A 21,701-nucleotide genomic window follows, 5' to 3' on the forward strand; every position below is an offset into this window, starting at 1 on the left:
TTGAAGCCAACAAACTCCTAGACCCCGCCCAATCAGGCTTCAGAACTTGTCACGGAACTGAAACCGCCCTACCCTCTATCTGGGACGACCTTAAAATGACTGCTGACTCCGCGGAATGCGCCGCACCAATCCTTCTCGACCTATCAGCCGCCTTTGACACGATCAATCACTCAATACTCCTTGATCGCCTCCACTCCCTAGAAATACGTGGAACCGCCCTCAAATGGATAGCCTCATTCCTCAAGGACAGGCACCAAATAACGACACTCTCCAGCTTTACCTCCCAAGCCCGACCAGTTGACACAGGAGTCCCACAAGGAGCGTGTCTATCTGCCCTCCTCTTCAATCTCTACCTGATCACCCTCCCACCGATAATCCGTGCACACAACATCCTATGTTACAATTACGCCGATGACACACAACTAATTCTAAAATTCTTGAACACGAATCCTAACTCACAACCTGACCTGGCATCCTGCCTCCTTAACATTGAACGCTGGATGACCCAAAACCACCTCTTGTTAAACCCCTCCAAAACTGAAATCATGGTATGCGGCAACCCAGATCTTCACCCGCACCCTCTACCCTGGCCACCCGCCATGGGCAACTCACCGATACCCTCCAACACTGTGAAAAATCTTGGATGCACCCTAGACTCTGACCTAACACTCTCACACCAAGTCAACAATGTCTCAAAGTCCTGTCACTACCACCTCAAAAACCTTAGGCGCATCTTTCCATATCTATCATTTCCTAACAGAGTCTCTGCGGTACAATCAATCGTCATCTCACGGCTGGACTACGGCAACCCCCTATACCTCGGAATCCATGCCTACCAAATGAACAAACTTCAAAGAGCACAAAACGCGGCGGCCAAAGTGCTACTTGCGCTTGGCCCAAGAGATCACGTATCCCCAGCCCTCAAGACACTCCACTGGCTACCAGTAGCCCGTAGGGTAGCTTTCAAAACCTTATGCCTCACCCATCGAGCAGTACATAAAACTGGACCACAATATCTTCAAGAAAAACTAATAGCTTATCACCCCATTCGCACCCTCAGATCAAGCACAGCCGGCCTCCTAGTAATTCCTAAGACAAACTCAGTCAGGTTAGGCGGAGCATCTTTCTCAGCCCTAGCCCCAACCCTATGGAACTCTCTCCCACCCCACATCAGGCTAACTGAGGAGCTAACAGCTTTCCGCAAACTACTGAAAACCTGGCTCTTTCCCTAAAACCAACCGGTTCCGTTCTAGCATCATCAAAATAACACCGACCCAGCGAAGCACCCAAAGCAAAACCAAATGAAAAAAAGAAAAAATGAAAAAAAATACAAATTGTATCAAATATTCAGACAAGAAATTAAAGCGAGTAATGTAGATGTAAACAGTGAAGTCAATAACACGAATTGACCACTGATAAAAGAAAAATAGAGCATGGACAGGCTTGGAAAGACGATGAGTGTAATGAACGGATGATTGAAAAGGGTGAATAAACAATTATGATTCTAGACAAGTATAAATGAATGTGGAGGATGAAAGCGGTTGACTGGTGCGTCTGGCAGACGGTTGGGTCTGGAGACCCGATAAATAATACGCGCAAAATCGATGGGATGACGGATGAGTATGTAAACCAATTGACTGTAGAAAGCGGTCGGATAACTGTGGAGGGCGGACGACTGTGGAGGGCGGATACCTTGGAAGATGAATGTGGATGGCGGCTGACCGTGGAAGGCGGATGACTGCGGAGGGCGGATGACTGCGGAGGGCGGATGACTGCGGAGGGCGGATGACTGCGGAGGGCGGATGACTGCGGATACGAGCCCAATACCTTCCCTGATGAAATGAATTTAGAAGTGTTCCCAATAGACTCTGTGTGGAAAACTGTACTTAGAAGTTCGCCCAGTTCCCTCTCTGGGAAAATTGCATTCAGAAGTTTGCACACTGAAAGAGCATATAACCCATCACACCACACCCCACGCTTATTCTCTCCTTACATCACCACTCAACTAGAACACAGTGATACTATGACACCATTCGGTATAACTGTCCTCATACGAACATCCACCACTTACTCCACATCATTCTATGTAAACACTGCTGGTCCCACACCCCCAGCCAGGCGTTTTCCTCAGGCCTAACGCAGCCACCTCCGTTCCGGATAAATCCGGCCAGAACGAACACATTCTCCTGATCTCTCAACCACCACACCTACCGATAAGAAGCAGCTATTACACGTGTACCGCACAAGCTGCACACATATCCGGTGCTCACACGCACCTTTTGACTCTCCCTACTCTCTCCACTGATCTGAACTTCGGTTCCCAAGGGCGTTCAACCTACCAGCGCCTTCAGACCATACCAATGGTATATAAGGCGCTATATAAGTGCAAAATAACAATAACAATAACAATAACAATCCAAGCCCCCACTATCTGGAACTCAATGCCACATAACATCCGATGCATAGAGAACCACTTGGTCTTCTGGAAGTTCCCTCAAGACATGCCCCCCCTGAACCCTGAAAAACATGCTCTTTCCAGCTAGTCAATGACCTCAAGTAGGCCAGGGCAGCAAGGAACCTCTATGTAAATGTAATCACTTAATGACAGTTAGAATAAGCTAATAATCTCCAGCAGAACACAAGAGAGTCTTTGCCACATCTACGATGCTGGGAAACCAGCCAGAGCACGCAGGTATGTATCGCACTCCATGCAAATGGAAGATAGCCGAAGGCAAGGCCACTCACCCGCACACATCTGCAACCATACACCACTCCCAACGACACATCGAACAACACCTCTACCATTAGAGTTTAGCTATCCCCCATGACAAAATTCGGTCTAGTGGACACATTATGAATCTATCTCTCTCGCATACTCTCTTGTCATCTTCAAAGCACCCATTCACATGCCAGCTTGATTTTGGTAGCTAGTAGGGACCTGGTGAACCCTACCCAACTTCACTTTCGCCATAATACAGACACACATTCTAGACTCCTCTGACATGTTTTCCCAAAATCCGTACTTCAGACGGTCCCCCAAGGGCATTCACCTATAACACTTTGAGGCATACCAATGGGATAAAGGCGCTATACAAATGACAAATTACATAACCTTCAAATATTGCATATGAATACAAACTCCAAAATACTGAGAAGTCCTGCATCTCTTTTTTTGCCACACAAAGCCTTGTGAATTCTCAAACTGGCAATGTTCAAATGTATATCACTGCAACACTTCATGTTTAGTGCGCATTTGTTAGGGCGTGCAATCACAGCACAGCAGCACACATTACTTTCCTATAGGACTATTAAATACTTAATTAATATCATGATTGGAAACAATTTACAAGTGATTATAATACTTTCTTATGGAACACACAGGATCCATCATCATTCATCTGGCAACAATTTATTTGACTGACTTGCCTGAGTGATCAATGTTGAGGTGTGCTATTATGTGCAGTGCAGGTCAGGCTAAGCCTCCGGCAGGAGGTTCTGCTGCAGTGCTGTGTGAATACAGGGCAGCTGTGCTTTGAGGCTACAGGAGGAAGGATGGATACTTTATCTGAAGTGATAATGTCTACTTTCAGTTGATTTAGGTCATTATTTAGAATCCCAACCATTGCTCTGTTGCATAACTATGCAATAGGGTGATGGGAGTATCCGAATGTCCCTTTTAAAGTCATTGCCATCCTGTTATTTAGCCTACTTGCTTCAAAGAAGACTTCCGTAGAGTATCCGAATGTCCCTTTTAAAGTCATTGCCATCCTGTTATTTAGCCTACTTGCTTCAAAGAAGACTACACGTCCCATAATGCATTGTTGTATGTGAAGACCCTGTGCTGGATATTGAAACATAAGCAACATTCAGAAATGACGTTGTTCTATTAGACTCATGCATAAATGTGAAAATCTACCTCCTCTTTGGTGTATGACCGTTATTTGCATTTCAAATAAAAATGTAATTTTGACATGTACACTACCCTCCTTTCCGGAGCTTTGAGTAGTCCCTATTTAGGAACAACCGCAACTCCTCAAGGAACGTTTTCTGTGCATAGTTATGTCCCTAGATACAGATCTCTGCTCCTACTGTAAATGCACTTGCAAGGTCTATACATGTAGCTATCCCATCAAGTAATGCTTATTAGCAATTTCAGAGACCAAAGTACTGTCTAAAAAGCAAGTCCTGGGCGAGAGTTGTGCATGATGCATTCCCATAAAATGAGAAATTGAGCCACTTGGAGATGGCTGATGGGTTCACTGGGGAACTATTGGAAATTAGAACAGAGCAAGATATATCTAAAGATAAAAATCTGGGAAAGCAAAGAGCTCAGACAAGTATAGGTGTGGCACAGGAAAGAGCACAGAAAAACAAAGGAGGGACTCCAAGCAAGAAATCTACCCACGGCCGTGCTTGGAAGAAGCACGTATATATAGAGCAACTAAGAGGCCGGGGTATGGAACCTAGTTTAGGTAATGGGACAAGACTGGATAAAGTTTAGACATATACGGTTGCTAATACAGCTAAATATACACATTGCAAGCTGGGAGGTGAAAGAATTCAATTCACATCCTATACAGAATAGAAAATAGATTTATTAATTGGATAAAATATACCATAAGGATAATAAAATCTCATAATATATCAAAAACATTGAGATAATAAAATACAATTCAAAACATACTGATACATAAATATCAAATGATATTCACTCAAAAAATGGTGCAAGACAACCAGACCCAATCACATCACCAATCACTCCATTCATACTAAACTCATACAAAACTAAAGTGCATACTTCAAAAACAATAATGATCTCAAACATACACAAGAAGTGCATCAACATCAGCAAAACAACTTGTACAAAATATTCTAGCACCATAAATGAATTCTGGTCAGTAACAGGTACTATTCTACTAGAAGATAAAGTGTCTGGAAATCGGAGACCTTAGTATGTCATATTAATTGACAATAGGATCAACACAAAGAAAGACCAATCACAGAACCAACATGTTTCTTTCCATCTTCATGATTGAAATAATTGAGTGGAAATTCATCAGGGTAAGCTGAGGTCTGAAGTCTTCAGTGGTGAATGGTACTGGGCAGTTACACAACTCTCTATACCAGTCTTGACCTAGCACCTAAACAAAGGAGCAACAATTACTGTTCTCGTATCAATCAATTCAATGGGTTCAGTAAATGCATATATAACGCTCTGTCAATGGGCGTAAATGCAACATCAAATTACCTTATTGAGAGAAAATTCACCTATAAGCGGTCAAATGCAAAGAATGAGCAGACCTACATGGCATAGAAACTAAATTAATAAAGTTCCAGCCCAACGTACATTGTAAGAGAGCGAAAAACAATTAAAAATATCCCATGAATGGACTGGAAAATGTTGGTATACCATCAGGTTCAAATGCACCACAGATGAAACGCAATAGCAAAACACAACCGCAAAGCATGGAAGGGAATTGCTTCAATTGTATTCAAAGTATTACAATCCAAACACCCATGGCACATTGGAGGTTAACATCGATCTACTAATGTAACAAATCCCCTTGGGCATAGGTAAGGGAAAGAGAAATATCAGAAAGATGCTATAAACTAAGAAAAAACAGGCATTGAAACGTCTGAAAAAGTACCACAAATCTGTGTAGCAATCACAGCAGAGTAGAAATTCTATCAAATAGGACTTACTATGCTGTGAACTGGATTCAACTGTGCAAAACGGTGAGTCAGTCGTATAGTGTTAAACCGTGCACTGCAAAACCAAGCACAATTCCTGGAAAGGCTCACCTACAAGAGAAGAGAGCAGAACAACAAACAAAAGAATTGCAGATATTAGATGTATGTGATGTCAAAGTGAAATGCCACAAACTAGTACCAAGCATTATATTGGACCAGAGAATGGTAACACTCGAATATCATCAATAACGAATGAAAAAATGATGAAGACCAAAAACACTTACTGGCTAAATCAGTATCAACAAAGATGTGGTTTTAAGTAGAACCATAATGTGTCCAATCCCATAATTAGGGGAAATTCATACGAGAGAAAGATGCTGCTATAGACGTATATCCAATCTGGCTGTTCATTGTGCCTAATAAGTAGATAAATCCATGGGCAAAAGATGCCATCACTAGATTGAATAGTCAGGAAAATCAAGACATCACATCATGCGCAACGTGTCGCCAGCAAAGGTATATGCACCTAACGTAACGAAGAGTGTCAAAATCATGCAGGCAATAGTGAAACGCATGCTATGGGAAAGAAAAAGTCACACCGCCATAAAAGCGGCAAGAGTCATTAGCCAGTGTGGAATATGGACCATACAACATGTATCAAGGTAGTCAAAAACAAAACGAACGGACATGTGCCCGAATCCCCATGATACAATGCTGCAAGAGGAGTGCATAGCACGTCTAACACCGTAAGTATGTTAAGCATACCCGTGTGCTCTACCGATGGTCTGTGTGAGATCACGTACTTACCGAAAGCTAGCGTCCGACTCCCGTCCATTCCGCGAGTGAAAACATCTCTGAAATAAAAGAGGGACTGGTAAACCTCGATGCGCTGGCTCAATATAAGCCGCAGAGCATCCTGGTATCGAACGAATGGAACAACTAATCGAAATGAAGTGCAGGCGGCCATTACGGAAAGGTGAAACAGGACGATAGAAAGACACGGAAAGTAAAAATCAGTGTACGAAACATATTCTGGTAACATGATGGAATAAACCAAACCGTTTCATGACATGCTAAAGTGAACCAGAGGGAATTCGGAATAAACCAAAAAATTGGTTGTAGGCTTCCTAAATAAACAATGGAGCACGGGGGAACGGTGAACAAGAGTGGTGCCTGTTGCAATGTAATAACAACCACAGAACTAGATTCACAGTATAAGGTCTAGTTGTTCATTCAGACCAATCAAGTGGCTTTTAGTTAAAAATATTAACCTCATTTCCTCTTTCGCCAAGATACTTCTGCTTGTAATGCCGCTGTTTGCAGTGCGTATCTTCTTTAAAATTGTCCATTCTAGATCTTCACAGTCATGGTTGTTTATCAGAAAGTGACCGACCATGGGAGCTGTAATGTTTTTATTCCTAATACAGCTCTTGTGTTCAGTGATATGGGTCTTCACTTTGTGTTCAGTTTGTCCAATATACAATTTAGGACAAGAACACCAAATGGCATATATCACTCCATTGGTATTGCAATTGGTGAAGGCATGTTGTTGCCAAGGTGTTGTAAGACCTATATCCACAGATGAGGAACGTTTAGTCGATGAACAACATTTGCACATGCCACACGTGGCATGGCCTCTTGGTCTAGTTAGACCCCATTGTTCGGTGATGGTGAGTTGTGGTTCGGACTGGTTGCTGATGTCATTCCTGGTGACGTCCGCGTTTAAACGCACATCTGGGTGCCGGAATGGGGTTTTCGCCCTTAGATAAGAGATGCCAGTTCTTCCTGACTATACTCACAATCTTGTGTGTCATAGGACTGTAAGTACTCACAAACACCAAACTGTCAGGATCTGGTGCAGAAGATTTGTTCTTATACTCCAAAAGGGCGTGTCGATGGTTGTTAGAGGCCCTTTTGAGAGAACGTTTTACAATTTTGCGAGGATAACCTCTTTGGATGAGATTCTCACTTAAAATAGCTGCTTCTTCCTGGAATGTTTCGGGATTGGTACTGTATCTCTTCAGCCTCAAAAATTGGCCAAAAGTAAGATTGTCACAAAGTGTTTTGGGATGGAAACTGTCATACCTTAACAAAGAGTTACGGTCAGTGGGTTTATGAAACGGTTTAACTTGTAACGTGTTGTTGCTGGTATTCACTTCAATCGTGAGATCTAAAAAATTAATTTTGTGTCTGTCATGATGAATCGTGAACTGTAGAAAAGGATTGATGCCATTGAACCAATCGAAAAAATCCAATAGTTGGTGTTTGTCTCCATGCCAGATTATAAGCACGTCATCGATACAGAGACAAGAAATAGCAACATAAATATCATGAATGTAAACTTACTGAAAAGAGGGTTGATTGAGCTATATGTGCTATGCTAGGTCTCCCCACTCTCTTGTGAATTCAATATAGTGCCTACGCTCTCGGCTCTCTCATAGGTGCAATCTAGTACCTGCATTAAATCGGTCCAGCTTTACTCCTCAGTCCAAGTCCCAGCAAAGCCTCTAGTTTGTCAGGCAATTCTCTCAGTACAGTCCACAGTTTGTTAATTATTCAGAGTGTTCTGCTTGGCTAGGCACATCTCTGTGTGGTAACTAACTCGTCTCATTTTGCAGTCACTATTACTCAGAGGCAGTTTTGTATTACAGGTAAATTCTGCCTAAGCGTGGTCTTACCGGGACATGACATTTGCAACTATCCATATCCAGTACAGGCATAAAGTGCAATGCATTTTCTAAAAGGTACCTGTGTTTTTTCCAGTACTTACATACAAGTAAGACTGAAAGTGTACATTTGCATGTGTGCATTGTACACAATACCTACAGTTCTCAATGCATCAGAGTAAAAGGAATTGAAAAGTCCAATACATTTTTGTATTCAGTTTTTTCTTATGGTTCCAAATCATTTCCTCATCAATGATTTTATAATTTTCAGACATCACCACTTTGATACAAAATGGCTCACCACTTCCTGATTAGCCTTTATCCAAACTAAGGGAAGTAGAGTGATGGTGGCCCTTCTAAATACACTTATCCACCAGTTAGCATATTAATGGATGATGTTCCTTTATAGAAGAGGCTCAGCCGCTGAAGCGGTATTAGAAACCACTCCTCACAACTTCCCTGGAGACAGACAGACAGACAATTGTAACATGTTGCTTAAGTTGCAACTTTAGGCTGCCTATATTAGATGATTTATAAAAAAAATCCATGTGTATATCGCATTAGTGGACGTCTATTAAGTTGAGGACCTCCGACTGATGCTCGCTCACCTTGAGCCGAGAGACTGTTTTCAGGATCTTTATGGTGCTGGACCACTAGTACTAGTAGATTCCCGACTCCTCGAGCATAGAGGGGATGTGGAAGACCTTAAAACACGCTAGCTTTAGTTACCGCCGGCCTCTGGACCCACTGCTGACTCCTGTGCCTGCCCGTGCGCACCAGCCATGGTGTGCTAAAACTCACTGAGTCTGCTACCAGTCTAGCTGGCAGGCAAAACACTGTCGGCTGTCACCACTATAAATGCATGTCGTCAGATGCCCGGGTCAGGCTGGTAGTGGCAGCTGCCTGCCAGGTCACGCTAGAAAAAAAGAAAATAAGCTGGGGCACTGCTCGGAGCATGATTGCTTACTGGGTGCCGCAGCAGATTTGTTTATGCAACAGAGCAGCCCACTGGCCTGGTTAAGTGGAGAACCCGATCCACAGCTCCATGGGCCCAGGCTCTGGACGGCAAGGTTTATGCGTATGCGGGTCCATGGAGAGATGAGCATTTCATTGCCGTGCGCAGTGCTTTGAATGATCCTGGTTTGGGAGAGGATATTGCACTAGCCACACAGACACGTAATCGCAGAGCAGGCCTCCAAACATTGAAAATGCTAATGAGGTGTGGCAGTGCAGCACACAAATGCCTCTGCAGCTAGTCTGCTCAGCTTCTAAGAGTGATGGTGCTGAAGAATGGGTGCCCGTGTTCATCCCCGGCAAATACTGGCACAAATTAAGCACTGAATTCTGAAGGCAACTACAAGCTCATTCCGTAGGGCTTCCCAGAGGTAGCTAGCATTCAGCAACATACATCTTCTTCTTGAAAGACACCATTAATTGAGCCTGATTTACAAATATAGAGCAAAAATAGAGCAAAGCCTTAGCACCACTGTTAAGAATGTGCTGCACAACACGATTGCATGATTTTCTTAAATACAGCAAACAAACCCATTGCACTCAGACAAACCTGTAGGGCCATACAGACCCACAACCCTCCGCCAGGTCAGCCCAACAATTGGTTGTGGGATCACTTTGAAACACAAAGGAGGCAGCTTGGACCAACATCGCACAGCAACTGGAGGCACTACACTGGCGATTACAGAAAGTGAGTGCTAAAATTAAAGAGAAAGCCTCAAAACATAACTACCCCCCATGCTCCAATCAAATGCAGTCTGTGAGTGGACTAATTATGCAAGTGCTCACCAGAGAAATATGATTTACACCTGAAAGAGGGACTACCAAGTGCGAAGTCACCTCATCATCCTGCAACATGATGTGAAAGCCAATTACATCTAAAAAAGGCCAAACAGCAGTACTGATGGTATTAGGGTCTGTGCAGCATCTGGCTGAGATGCAACATTGCTTAGACTGAACACTTTTGTTGGCCTACATCTGTTCAAGCGCATGTGTGGCTAATGCATCCTCAAGGAGGAAACCTAGGAAGGGCAAATTGCTGATATGCCAGTTCTCAATGAGCCACTTGGGGTCCACACATGGTTACTTGACAATTGCAAGCATTACCCAGGTGTCATTGTTGAGATGAAGGTACTGTGACTGAGGCAGATGTGGATGATTGCCAGCCAAGGGGCGACAGCTGGTGGTGAAAGGGTCTGGAGTATAGAGGTTGGGAGGATGTTCACCATTGACAATCTGCCCTTCAATGAACAAAGGCAGTCAGTTGTCCTGTTGCCGACTCATGAAGTTCTGGAACCTGAACATTACTACTTTCCCACTCCTTTTTTTCTATGCTCCCTAACCTTATTCTTCCCCCTATTATTGTAAAGTGCTCTGTTGCTTCACAAAGCTAGGACCTCACGCAATAAATACCCTAATAATAATAATAATAATAATAATAATAACACATAACTATACATTCCGTTGTTTTGGCATCCACCATGGACCACAATATGTGTGTGTTGTGAAGACACATCATACAATATGTCATGGCCCCAAGAGGAATCTGCTTTTTTGGTCCCCTTGCCTATCATGTTCATGTATCATTTGGCCTTTGCACTGGTCATCAGTTCTCTGTGTGTGGCACACAATTGTCTGACCAGTCTATGAATGGATGTGGTGTGGGAGATTACTTCTCGGCTTATGCCACAATTGCAGAGGTTGTGGCATTGATTGAACCAGGCTTTGGAAGGTCAAGGCTGTGGGATCTGGTGGCAAACAGATGCATGGTGGTTGATGTTGCCTGCAACACCATTCTACATTGTTTGGATAATAAACTTGCAGTCATGGTACTTTCACTGACATCGGTCATGTGAGAAGGCTTTTGATGTGGTCCACCCTGACAGCTAACACAGGGAAGTGACTAAATGATATGAATGCCTGGCTTCTGCCTATCCCATAGATGTGCCTGACTGGGGTGATTTGACTAATGTGAAAGTCAATTGTCACTTTCACCAACAAATACTGTGTGATAGGACATCCATGACAGAGGGTTTGTAGGGTTCAAATGATGAGGTAGGGGATACATCTTTTCATGTGCGCTGCTTCTATTGTGTACTGTGTCTGGTTCAGAGTGTTGAAAATGCACTGGACACTTTGCTTCAGCCAATTTATACCAGGACTGTCAAGAATATCCAAAACACTAAGGATGGAGGTGTTGGGTTGATCGAAAGAGGCACTGTGGTGGGCAAGTCTGTGAAGTCAGTAATTGAGTATTGATTGTACTTCAGTGGTAGTGACAGGATGTTCAAGCTGATGTCTGTTGATGAAACCAAAGTTGCCAGGGAGAAAAAAGGGCCCCTCCTGCTGGGGTCGAATAGGGTACATGTGACTGAAGCATAATGAATGATGTGGACACCTCTCACAATTTTCTAAAGACAGTAATCTCATAGTAAGTTGTAGGCATTGTGGTAGAGGATATCTTGCCCGTGAGAACAGCTGGGTGACATACAGGTCTCAGTTATTAATAAGGTATACAAGTTGTGTGTTTGGGTTGTGGCTTGACAACATATTGTATTGTTGTATTGTTCATTTATTTATAGAGCGCGCCTGGCCGTTAAGCAACTGGGCGCTTGCAGTGAAATAAATCTTGGGTTACAGGTACATGAATACGGTACAATTCTTAGGTTACAGGATCATATATTACAGTTGCATTACATTTCTTAGGTTACAGTATCATATATTACAGGCTCATATGTCGAGCATTACTTACAAGGCATTTTTACTTACAAGAGAGATATGTTACATTTTATCAGAATATTTTATGTAGCACTGTCGGATGACTTACGGTATAGATAAGTAAGATGTTTGCAATGAATATACATAGTATTTGGTATGTGTGTTAGGTAGTTGTGTGGTATGTGTGTTAGGTAGTTGAGTGCCTGTAGGGGTACATACTCCTTATGTAGTGGTGGCAGTTGTAGTGGTGATATTTTTACATGTAGAAATTTGCCATAATGACATGTCCATGATGTTGCCTGTAAGCAGGAAAGTCACAATGAGTGGAAATTGTGCGTTTGGAATGAAGGAAGAGAGAGCGGTGTTGAAATCATTACAGGGAGCATAACTGATGTGTGAGGAGCAGGGCATATGGTTAAGCTCCTCCTGGTCCAAACTGGTCCACACAGAAAGTAGTCTGTAGTATGCAATATATCTGTACTAGCCTTACGACAGCAGGGAGAGGGGTGGACAGTGACATAATCATACAAAAAAGCAAGGGACATGGCGGCACAGGTGGGTGGGACAGAGTTGATGTTACCTACAACCACTTGCGCCAGCTGTCCACCTGCGCAAGGTGCAGCTAGCAAAAAACCAGGAAAAATATGACTGCCAACATGCACCCACAAGGAAACACACTTCCCTATTCCCAGCTAAATAAATCACAAAACTTCCATCCAAATGTCGAACCCCTCTCGCATGAATGAGGTCTATGAACACCATTGGCTCACACCTCAAAGACAGCACATCATCTACAAGGCTGTATCCCTCAAGTCCATACACCACCTTGCTGATAACCTATCTATTACCTCAGTCCTACAATCCCTCAGAAGCCAGGACATGTGAAGACTTTCACTCTGCTGGGCTAGTAAAGATTACATCAGAACACAGGCATGCTCTGTCAGAGTCCACAGACCCTGCCTCACCTTGGTCGTCAAGATATGTGCTCGCCATCAAACTCCTACCTCTCAGGAATTCATCCAATACCATCAACCACAAGAAATGATTACTCCACAATACCTACCTCCACACAACCTCCACTGCACCCTCCACTCCCCAACAAACCTGACATTGGGCTAACTGATCCCTGTGCTACACTGCATGGTTGAATGTACATGCTTTGCTGATTATTTGCCTGCACTCAACTATGGTTATTTGTTTCATACCCTTCCATTGATCCCTTGCCAACAGCAGAAAACCATGAGCACATTCTCATATTACTAAGTAAGTGCACCATAGCTTCCTTAAGCATGGCCCACCGTTATTAAACAAACAAATCAAATGAATAGGAATACATGTTCAAACCATCTCACTTCGCAAATCACATCGTCACCAACCCACCAACCATTTACAAGAAATAACTGCCTTCATGTCTACCAAACACTGGAAGGTTCACTGAAAGATAGTTTCTGCTCAGAGACATAAACATGTGAAATCTGTGAGCATGTCAGCTGCTAACGCTACTCAGAAACCATCTGCATACTTTCACCATGATACCATGATAAACATCAACAAGGTGCCATGAACCGTGGATGTGTGGCCACAGAAATATGTCAGTTACCTGCTCATCCCCCTGAGTATTGCATCCAACCACTAACATATGCCACAGACCCTGGAAAATGGAGATGATGTGCCAAACACACAGTGACACAACTATTAACCCGCCCAGACATGCATTCAGCAGCAAGCAGAAACATTTACGACATGATGCAACAGAAATGCAACACCTGGAATTGTCATAGAAAAGTAAGTAATGTAATGAATGAATAGATACAACATAACAAATATGAAGAAAAAGAAAAGGAAACCTGTCTAAATAAACATAAGGTTACCCTACCCGAACAGAAAATAACCCCAAAGAATGATGTCCTTGTCCTCCTCCAGTTCTGCCAATGCCCAGGCCAAGCCCAATTCTGCTTGCTTACGGGCCTACAACAGTCATGCTTCCCTCTCCATGTGGAGGGTATCCAGGGCATGCCTAATCATTGCCTAAATGACTTAGCTTCCCCCAGAATACTCCTCCACAATTGAAGTAATATCCCAGGCCATGGTATCCTCCCCCTCAGCTCATGCCCGGCAAAGAAAGTCACATATGGTTTAGCACACACTCCCCACCTCTCCTCTTCCTGCTGCCATATTTGTGCAAACACTTCTGTGACCTTTATGTGCACCATTAGCCTGGCATCCTGCTCTCCGCACGTGATGTAGTGAATTTGTTGTGCCCTCCTATCTTGATTAGAATTATCATTTTTCTGATTCAAAAACTCCAGCTGCCTTGTAATCCATTGCAGCCACTATTTCTCCCTCCACAGAAATGATGACTGCATAGAGAGGAAGCCACACTGTCACTGTCCTGGGATGACTGCCGGGCCACCACAGTCTGTTATCAATGTGGCACCATAGAGAGACAGAGTCCTCACTCTGAAGACCAACCATGGATGCCACCTCATCTCTCGTGGTGCAGACCTCCACCTCCACCAGGGACGAAGGCACATTCAAACATGAATATTGCAGGACAGTAACAGAGGTGCCAGAGCAGGTGTCAGGCATGGAGGCCCCACTTGAGCTAGTATGGGGCATAGATATAGAGGTGGAGGATGGGCCCATTGAAGAGGCCTGTCAAAAGAGAACACCCCTGCTCAGTCAGTGCTACTTCCAAGTGGGCAAAGAGCATGACCACCTCTCTGTGATGCTGTGCAGCCTACTGTTTAGTGGCAAGCAGAGCATTACATATAATAGTGGTATGCTATAATCCTCCACCCAACAGTATCAGCACTGTGGCCTGGATGGTATATTCTGTGAAGCTCTGGCTATTGTCTGGATGTAAGTATATGAAAATATACATAGGGCTTCAGCTGTTGAGCCTGGGTCTGCAAGATGTGCTGCCACCTCCACCGTCTCATGCACAGCTTCCTGTCTTATGCCCACCTTCTGCAGCATGCATAGCCCCCTTGGAACCTCTACCAGACACAAAATGCAGGCCCTCAAGGTCCTCCCCATCCACACCCAACCTTCACAGCACAACTGAGGTCTCCGGGCTCCTTGGCTCCTCTGTACTTTGGCCAGACTTCACTGTCCCTATGCTGCTGAGGTTTCCACAAGAATGGCCTCAAATATGCCCTCTTCCTCAGCAGCTGTGCCAACATAATACAGAGGCACATGCCCCTTCATGGATCTCAATGTCACAGAGAGTACCTGGGGACTATGGTGCAGTCTGGTGGCCTTGTCCCTGTCATGCAGCTCCTCCTCAAATGCAGATCCCTCTTCAGCTGCTTGACCCGCTGGAAAAAAGGGAAACACGTCAACATAGGACCATATATGCACAAGTTGCTAGCTATTAGCCAGCATTATAAAGGTAACTTTCCACCTCAATGTTATCCATACTCTCAGCACACCATTGCCTACTTGCCTACAGTTAATTATCACTACAGAATGTCTAGTGGTGAGTGTCAATTATGATCCCTGCATTTGGAAAGAAAACTGTGATATGTAGCAATGCAGAAATTAGAACAAACAACGTGTAAATATGCGTAAATATATCTGGACACAGATGGATGTCTCTAATTCTTGTCTGCAGAGACAGTGTAATGGGAAGGGAACATGCACACTTGACCTCCAATTCAGAGAGCAATGTCTGTTCCTCTTGATATAACCATCCTGGTCACACTTGGAGAACTGTATGGAATACAGGTGTGTTTTTCAAGGGTCACTGGTGAATGGTAGGCTTGTCGACCCTCCATGATACATATACTAAAGGTCACCATCTTCCCTGACACCCCAAACCTGTGCTGTTCTTCTTCTGTTCTGCTTTATGGCAAAAGTATGGACACAGCAAAGGAGAATGTAATGTCTTGCTGATATAAGAATCTCAAAGCTAATATGGCCATCATTGAGATGTGGCTCAAACTACACTTGTCTCGCCTCCACCTCTGTCAGTCTCCCCATGGCTACCATCTCAGCATTGTGCAGTACCAGATGGATTTAGTCTCAGCAGGTTATGAGTCGACATGTCCTGCAAGTCTTCACTTGTCTGAGCATCACTCCACCTCATGTGAATATTAATGAAGAATAGGACAAGGACAATGGGGTTTTAAAATACATTACATGTTCACCTTCATTGGACAGCTGTCAGAGCTTGCTTCCACTTCTTGGCCAGTTGTGCATAAGCCCAGTGTGGTCCCACTGCACCTATATGTCCCTTACCATTGTTCCAGTGTGCCAATGAGACCACCCAGTTAGTGGAAGATGTATTACCTCTCTCTGATCAGGCCATCCGACCCATGCCATTATAAAAAGGCAGAGGCTGATTCCCTTTGTGTACCTACCAACAGCTTGGATCCAGGCTTGACGTTGAAGGCCTTGGGGATGAATTGCTGGGTTCAACTTCTCCAGGATCCAGACCTGCAGCACTGTCACAAAATAGTGGCCACCCAAATGGGCCATGACTCTGATTTTTGCCGCAATGGCCACCTTCCCATTCTTCTGGCTCCAGATGCTCATATCATCCCAGCACCTATTGACATTGTCCACAGTATTCACTGTTACTCATTTATATTAATGGCAGCGATCATGTCTTCCAAGATCCCTGAATGGGCAAAGGCTGCAAGCTGTTTTTCAGCACTGAAAAGGGACTTGTAAATGCCTCAGGACCTGTTTACTCAGGATGTCGTCTTCATTGGCCGAGACGTTAACAGATCTCAGCCTCACCATATTGGTGATGGCAGATGATTAACAGTACTGCAGAGGTGATGCCGGTAGCATTGAGAGTGGATCCTGAGAGTAGATGTTGTAATGGTGTACAGTGCTCCACATCCAGTCAGAGGTGACAGGCTGTGATGGTCAGTCACTGCACGAAAGTGCAAGTTGTTAGCCACCAATGGCATTCGAGGAGGCAACAGTTGTTGTGCGGGAAGAGCAGAAAAGTAGGAAGAGGCAACAGATCAGGCAAGATATTAGAACAAGCATGGTACAGGTGACTTCAGGAGCACGAAGAGAGAGCGGATATAGGAAAGTGGAGGAAAGACCTTCCGAGTGAATGTTTTGCAGGCTTACTAAATGTGCTATCCTTGCCCAGTGTTTTCACGTCCAGATACAAAAAGGCACATACAAGGATTGCAAATTTGTCACACAATTGCCAGAAGGGTAAACATGTATTGCATTTCCATTGAACAATCATATGGGTTCTGCCACACAATTGCAGGGGGCACATGGGCACATATACAGATTCGATCTGCATGCTTTGATTGTAAGTACCACTAGGGCGATGCGCAGCACCATGAGTCAGAAGGAACAGCCACAGAAAGAGAAGGGATACAGAGAAAGAGAAAGGTCTACTAAATAGAAGGGGCCACAAACAGAGAAGGGCCAACATAACAGAAAGGACCAACAAAAGAGTAGGAGCAAACAAAATATAAGGGGCCACCAAGGTACAAAAGCTTCACAAATGAGGAGCTGGTCATCCACACAGACTTCGTGGATGTGGCCTTATATACGTGACGTTGTCAGTGGCCTTATATACGTTGAGCAGATTGTGGCAGTTAGTGGCATGGACACATTTATCACCACATCTTGTGAGTGACTTGTGTGCATGATGTATTTGTTGTTGACCATACATTCAATGTGAACATATATAAACAGAGAACACTATACAACATGCTTCTCCTCCTATCATTACACATGTCAAATGAGCATACCCTGTCCAAAGTTATGGGGTGCTGCATGCCAGATAAAGTCATCCTCCCAGGGACAATGCAACACAGCTGCCCTTTCCCTCATGACTCTGACTTTCCTACAAGAGAGCAAAACAATCTAGTAAAGTGCCCTTTGAATGCCACTCACATGTTACAGTGGCCGATCCGTGTATCAAGTCAGGGATTGGGCATGTGGCCTCACTAAAGTTGCCTCTTTTTGGGATACATGTTACAGCTCTACATGAATGGGTGAAATCCTGAGTGGCTATAGCCCCATTGGGTGATCATGGTACTCAATGGATGGTTTGCATGCAATCTGGAGTCATTTTGTCAACCACAAGCCTGAGGTGGCAGTGATGTGATGCCAGCCATCATTCCCTGACCCGAGTCTGAGGGGCAAACATGGAATGCCTAGTATTATCCATTGCAGCCATGTCCACATTTGACTCATAACAGAGTTGTTTGCAGTAGATGCATATGAGATAAGGCAAGGACACCAGTGTAATTATGTTCTGTAAGAAGGAAAAGGTGTTGATGAGGATGCCCCACATGTCCTAGCACGCATTTGTTGTAAGGCCCGACAACTGACCCTCAGGGCTAGTATATCTGAAGACCTCATGTTCACATGTGCTACCTAATTCAAATCTGATACTGCCAGAGGCCTTTGGTACCACTGATATACACATGAATGTAGATATGGCAAAAGCAACTTCCTGTAACTAATTTTATTCGGGCCCCTTATAGTGTGTATATGAGGATGTCCTGTGTACTGTTCAATATGTGGTTGTGTAGCCCAGTTGCTCCATTAATTTGGGAGTGTGTCACAGAATGGGCAGTACATGCACCCACAGCCCCAATGACCTACATGACATTTTATATGTCGACCCAATCACAATGGGTAAAGTTCCATCAGTGCTTCCTGCTTACCGATCCTTAGTCTGGAACTAATTCTTCCTGCTGTTGGAACACACATTGGACAGGGATCAGGGAAGCCACAGTGGTTACTAATTCACTGTACACCTGACGCAGTGTGTGTAACACTTGTGCCCTGCCACATGAGCAAGCCTGGGTAGATTTGAGGGACAGGCCCTTATAAGATCTGAACATGCTTTTGTTCACCTGAGAAGGGACAAATTGGCCTATCCGCTGCTAGCATAGTTCTCTGCTAGGGCTCTTGTATACCTGATTCAGATAGTCCTCTATCTGGATGTCCTTTATGTTTCTATGTGTAACTTGTCTGCGCCTTCATGCCTGCTTGTCTATAGCGAACATTATAAATGCTTTGTAATGTAATGACAATCAGCATACACTGCTTCTCATGGAATTGTCTTCCAAAGACCCAATCAGAGAGAGTCAGGTAAAAGGCTGCAGATTCTGGTCAGTGACACGTCTGACCTCTGCAGCAGGAGATTTCCACATTTTGGCGTTGTTTTTAAATTAAAGCATTCACCTAGCTTGAGAGAAGCGGGGTGCTGCACAGGGACATTTGTAAAATGGCCAACCTAGTAGGCCGTGGGATGCAGAGCCTGGTCTCTGCTGAGGCATGACCAGGAAATGGGATCCAGACTGGGAGAACATAAAGTGAGAAAGGGGAAATGTGGTTTCATGCATGGCGCGTCAGTGGTATTGTGGGCAGTAGCCTTGGTATGTATGAAGTAAATGTTTCATGGCACAAACTTGCACCACACACCACATGTCCACAGAATGTTGCAGCTCTGTCCCAGTGTGGGCCTTGCATGGTGTAAACACTGAGAGGATGTTTTCAGTGTTCATTGTCATTGCACGTGTTTGGTGTGATGGTAGAGCAATGTACATAGAAGGCATTGTCAAGGCCAAAACACAGATTTGATGGTTTCATTACATTGGCATAGTGGGATCATTTAATGTAGCATGTCTGGTTGCTTTTTCAGCATTTAATGTGCTAACTTTGGAGGTAAATTGTATGGGTGTACGGGCCAGTAGGCTGTTATGATGCATTTGATACTGGGTTATTGTGGAAAATGTTACAAACATTATATCCTATGTGTGCAAATGTTGAGGTGCATGGCAATTGTTATTTGGCAGGTGTGCCCTCCCTAGAGAAAGATCAGGCTACACCATCTACCAGCCCAGGCTACTAGCAGTGTCTCAAGAACATCCCCAATGCCTGCAGGAAATAGTGAGCAGGCCTGCTGACTCTTCCTCCACATAGAATGTGTCTACTGATGTGGGTGACAAATTTGGTGAGCTCACAAGCCAGGTTCAGAATATCATGCTCATCTCTGGGGCAGGGTCACAGGCGTACCCATTACACCTTTCCATTATATGGTGTGAGAATGGCATAAAAGCTGACAAGTACAAAGATGTGGCTTGCTCTGGTGTGTCCACAGCTGCAGGTGCTGCACCTGAGTGAGAACCATTGACATCAACATCGGTGGAGTCCACAGTGGCACGTAGAGGCAGATGAGCTTACAGTGTGTTGTTTCTGTCATTGTACACATACTCATTGCCGCTCCTAGACAGCCATGAACCAGGTGTTATGTTGGGCACACATGGATTGCCTTTTTGAATCATGGAAACCTATGTGGGATGGGGTTTTGTAGTGTGTCCACAAACATTTGATGCAATAAAGGTTTGCACCACATGGTTTCATCTGGCCTGCACCCTTTACCCACTGTACTCTTTGCCCCACTTTGTGTTGGCCTATGGATGTGGCAGCAAATCTTGCATTACCGCCACACAGATGCCACAGCATGTTGTGATGTTGTGCAGGACACAGCACACCAGTATAATTTATATACCACTGGTGGTGTCTATAGAAATACACCACCCGAGTGGTCAAGGCAGCTAAACCATGCCTTGAGGAATCTGAAGGTTCAACTATGCCTCTAGTGGCAATGTGTGTTTCATTTTAGGAGGTTTTTAATATAGTTGAGCGTAAGTTACTTACAAGCAGTCATGGACAGAATGTTTCTGTATTACTTATGTTGCAATTGTCAACCAGTCTCGATGAATTTCTTTGGTTCTAGTAACAGTATAGAATGTGAAGGTGGAGACACAGGAACCAGAGTCAGCCTGAGGGAAAGGACGGTTAGAAGAGTAGGTACTGCTGAGCTGGGCTCTCATCATTTGTACTCAAAATAAACATATCAATCTTAAAGCTGAAATGTGTTTTCATAATACTGTTGATGAAGAGTTCATGCTTGAGGTGACTTGACAAGCCCAGTACAATGTGTTAGGGAGAATTCTCCACAATGGCTAATTTCCCTTACCTACTGAGTCCCTCAGGAGCTTTGCTGGATTTCTAGAATTTATTGTTTTCTCCTGGTAAGAATGCGAGCCTTGTTTCCCACTCTTACATGTGTTTTGCTGTGTTTGTCTAACATATTTGTGTTCATAGACTGTGGAACCTCACCTACTCCAGAGGCATCATCTTTTTACTGTGTGTTACACAGCACCTTCAGTGCAGGGACACAGGGTTGTCTTTTAGACTTCCCAACTCAGACTCCATTTTCTGGGATTGACTACTGTCTCCCAGAACATATAAAGTTGCCATTAACTTTATTAGCCTCTGTAAAACCACAGACCCAGTACACCCTATCTTACATAGAGTACTGGAAAGGGTTAATGCTTATCCCTTTTTTGTCTGTTTCTCTTGGAGCGTTGTTTCACTCCCTTTTCATCAAGACTTGGCTGGTGGCAGTGGTAACTACCTGTTGGGTATTTTGTGTAGATTTGGGGCCTGGTGGTATTTTCTTACCGCCGAAAAATAATTTAGCAACAATCACTCCTTTTATTCAGATTGGGCCATGTACAACAATAATACAGTGGACATGCATTATTTCAGCACACAGACGTGCGTGGTTGGTATTCGTGATTGGTGGTATTTTGGTGAGCATAATTCCTT

This window comes from Ambystoma mexicanum, chromosome 7p (genome assembly GCF_040938575.1).
Source record: "Ambystoma mexicanum isolate Mex_15411 chromosome 7p, UKY_AmexF1_1, whole genome shotgun sequence".
Classification (NCBI taxonomy): Eukaryota; Metazoa; Chordata; class Amphibia; order Caudata; family Ambystomatidae; genus Ambystoma; species Ambystoma mexicanum.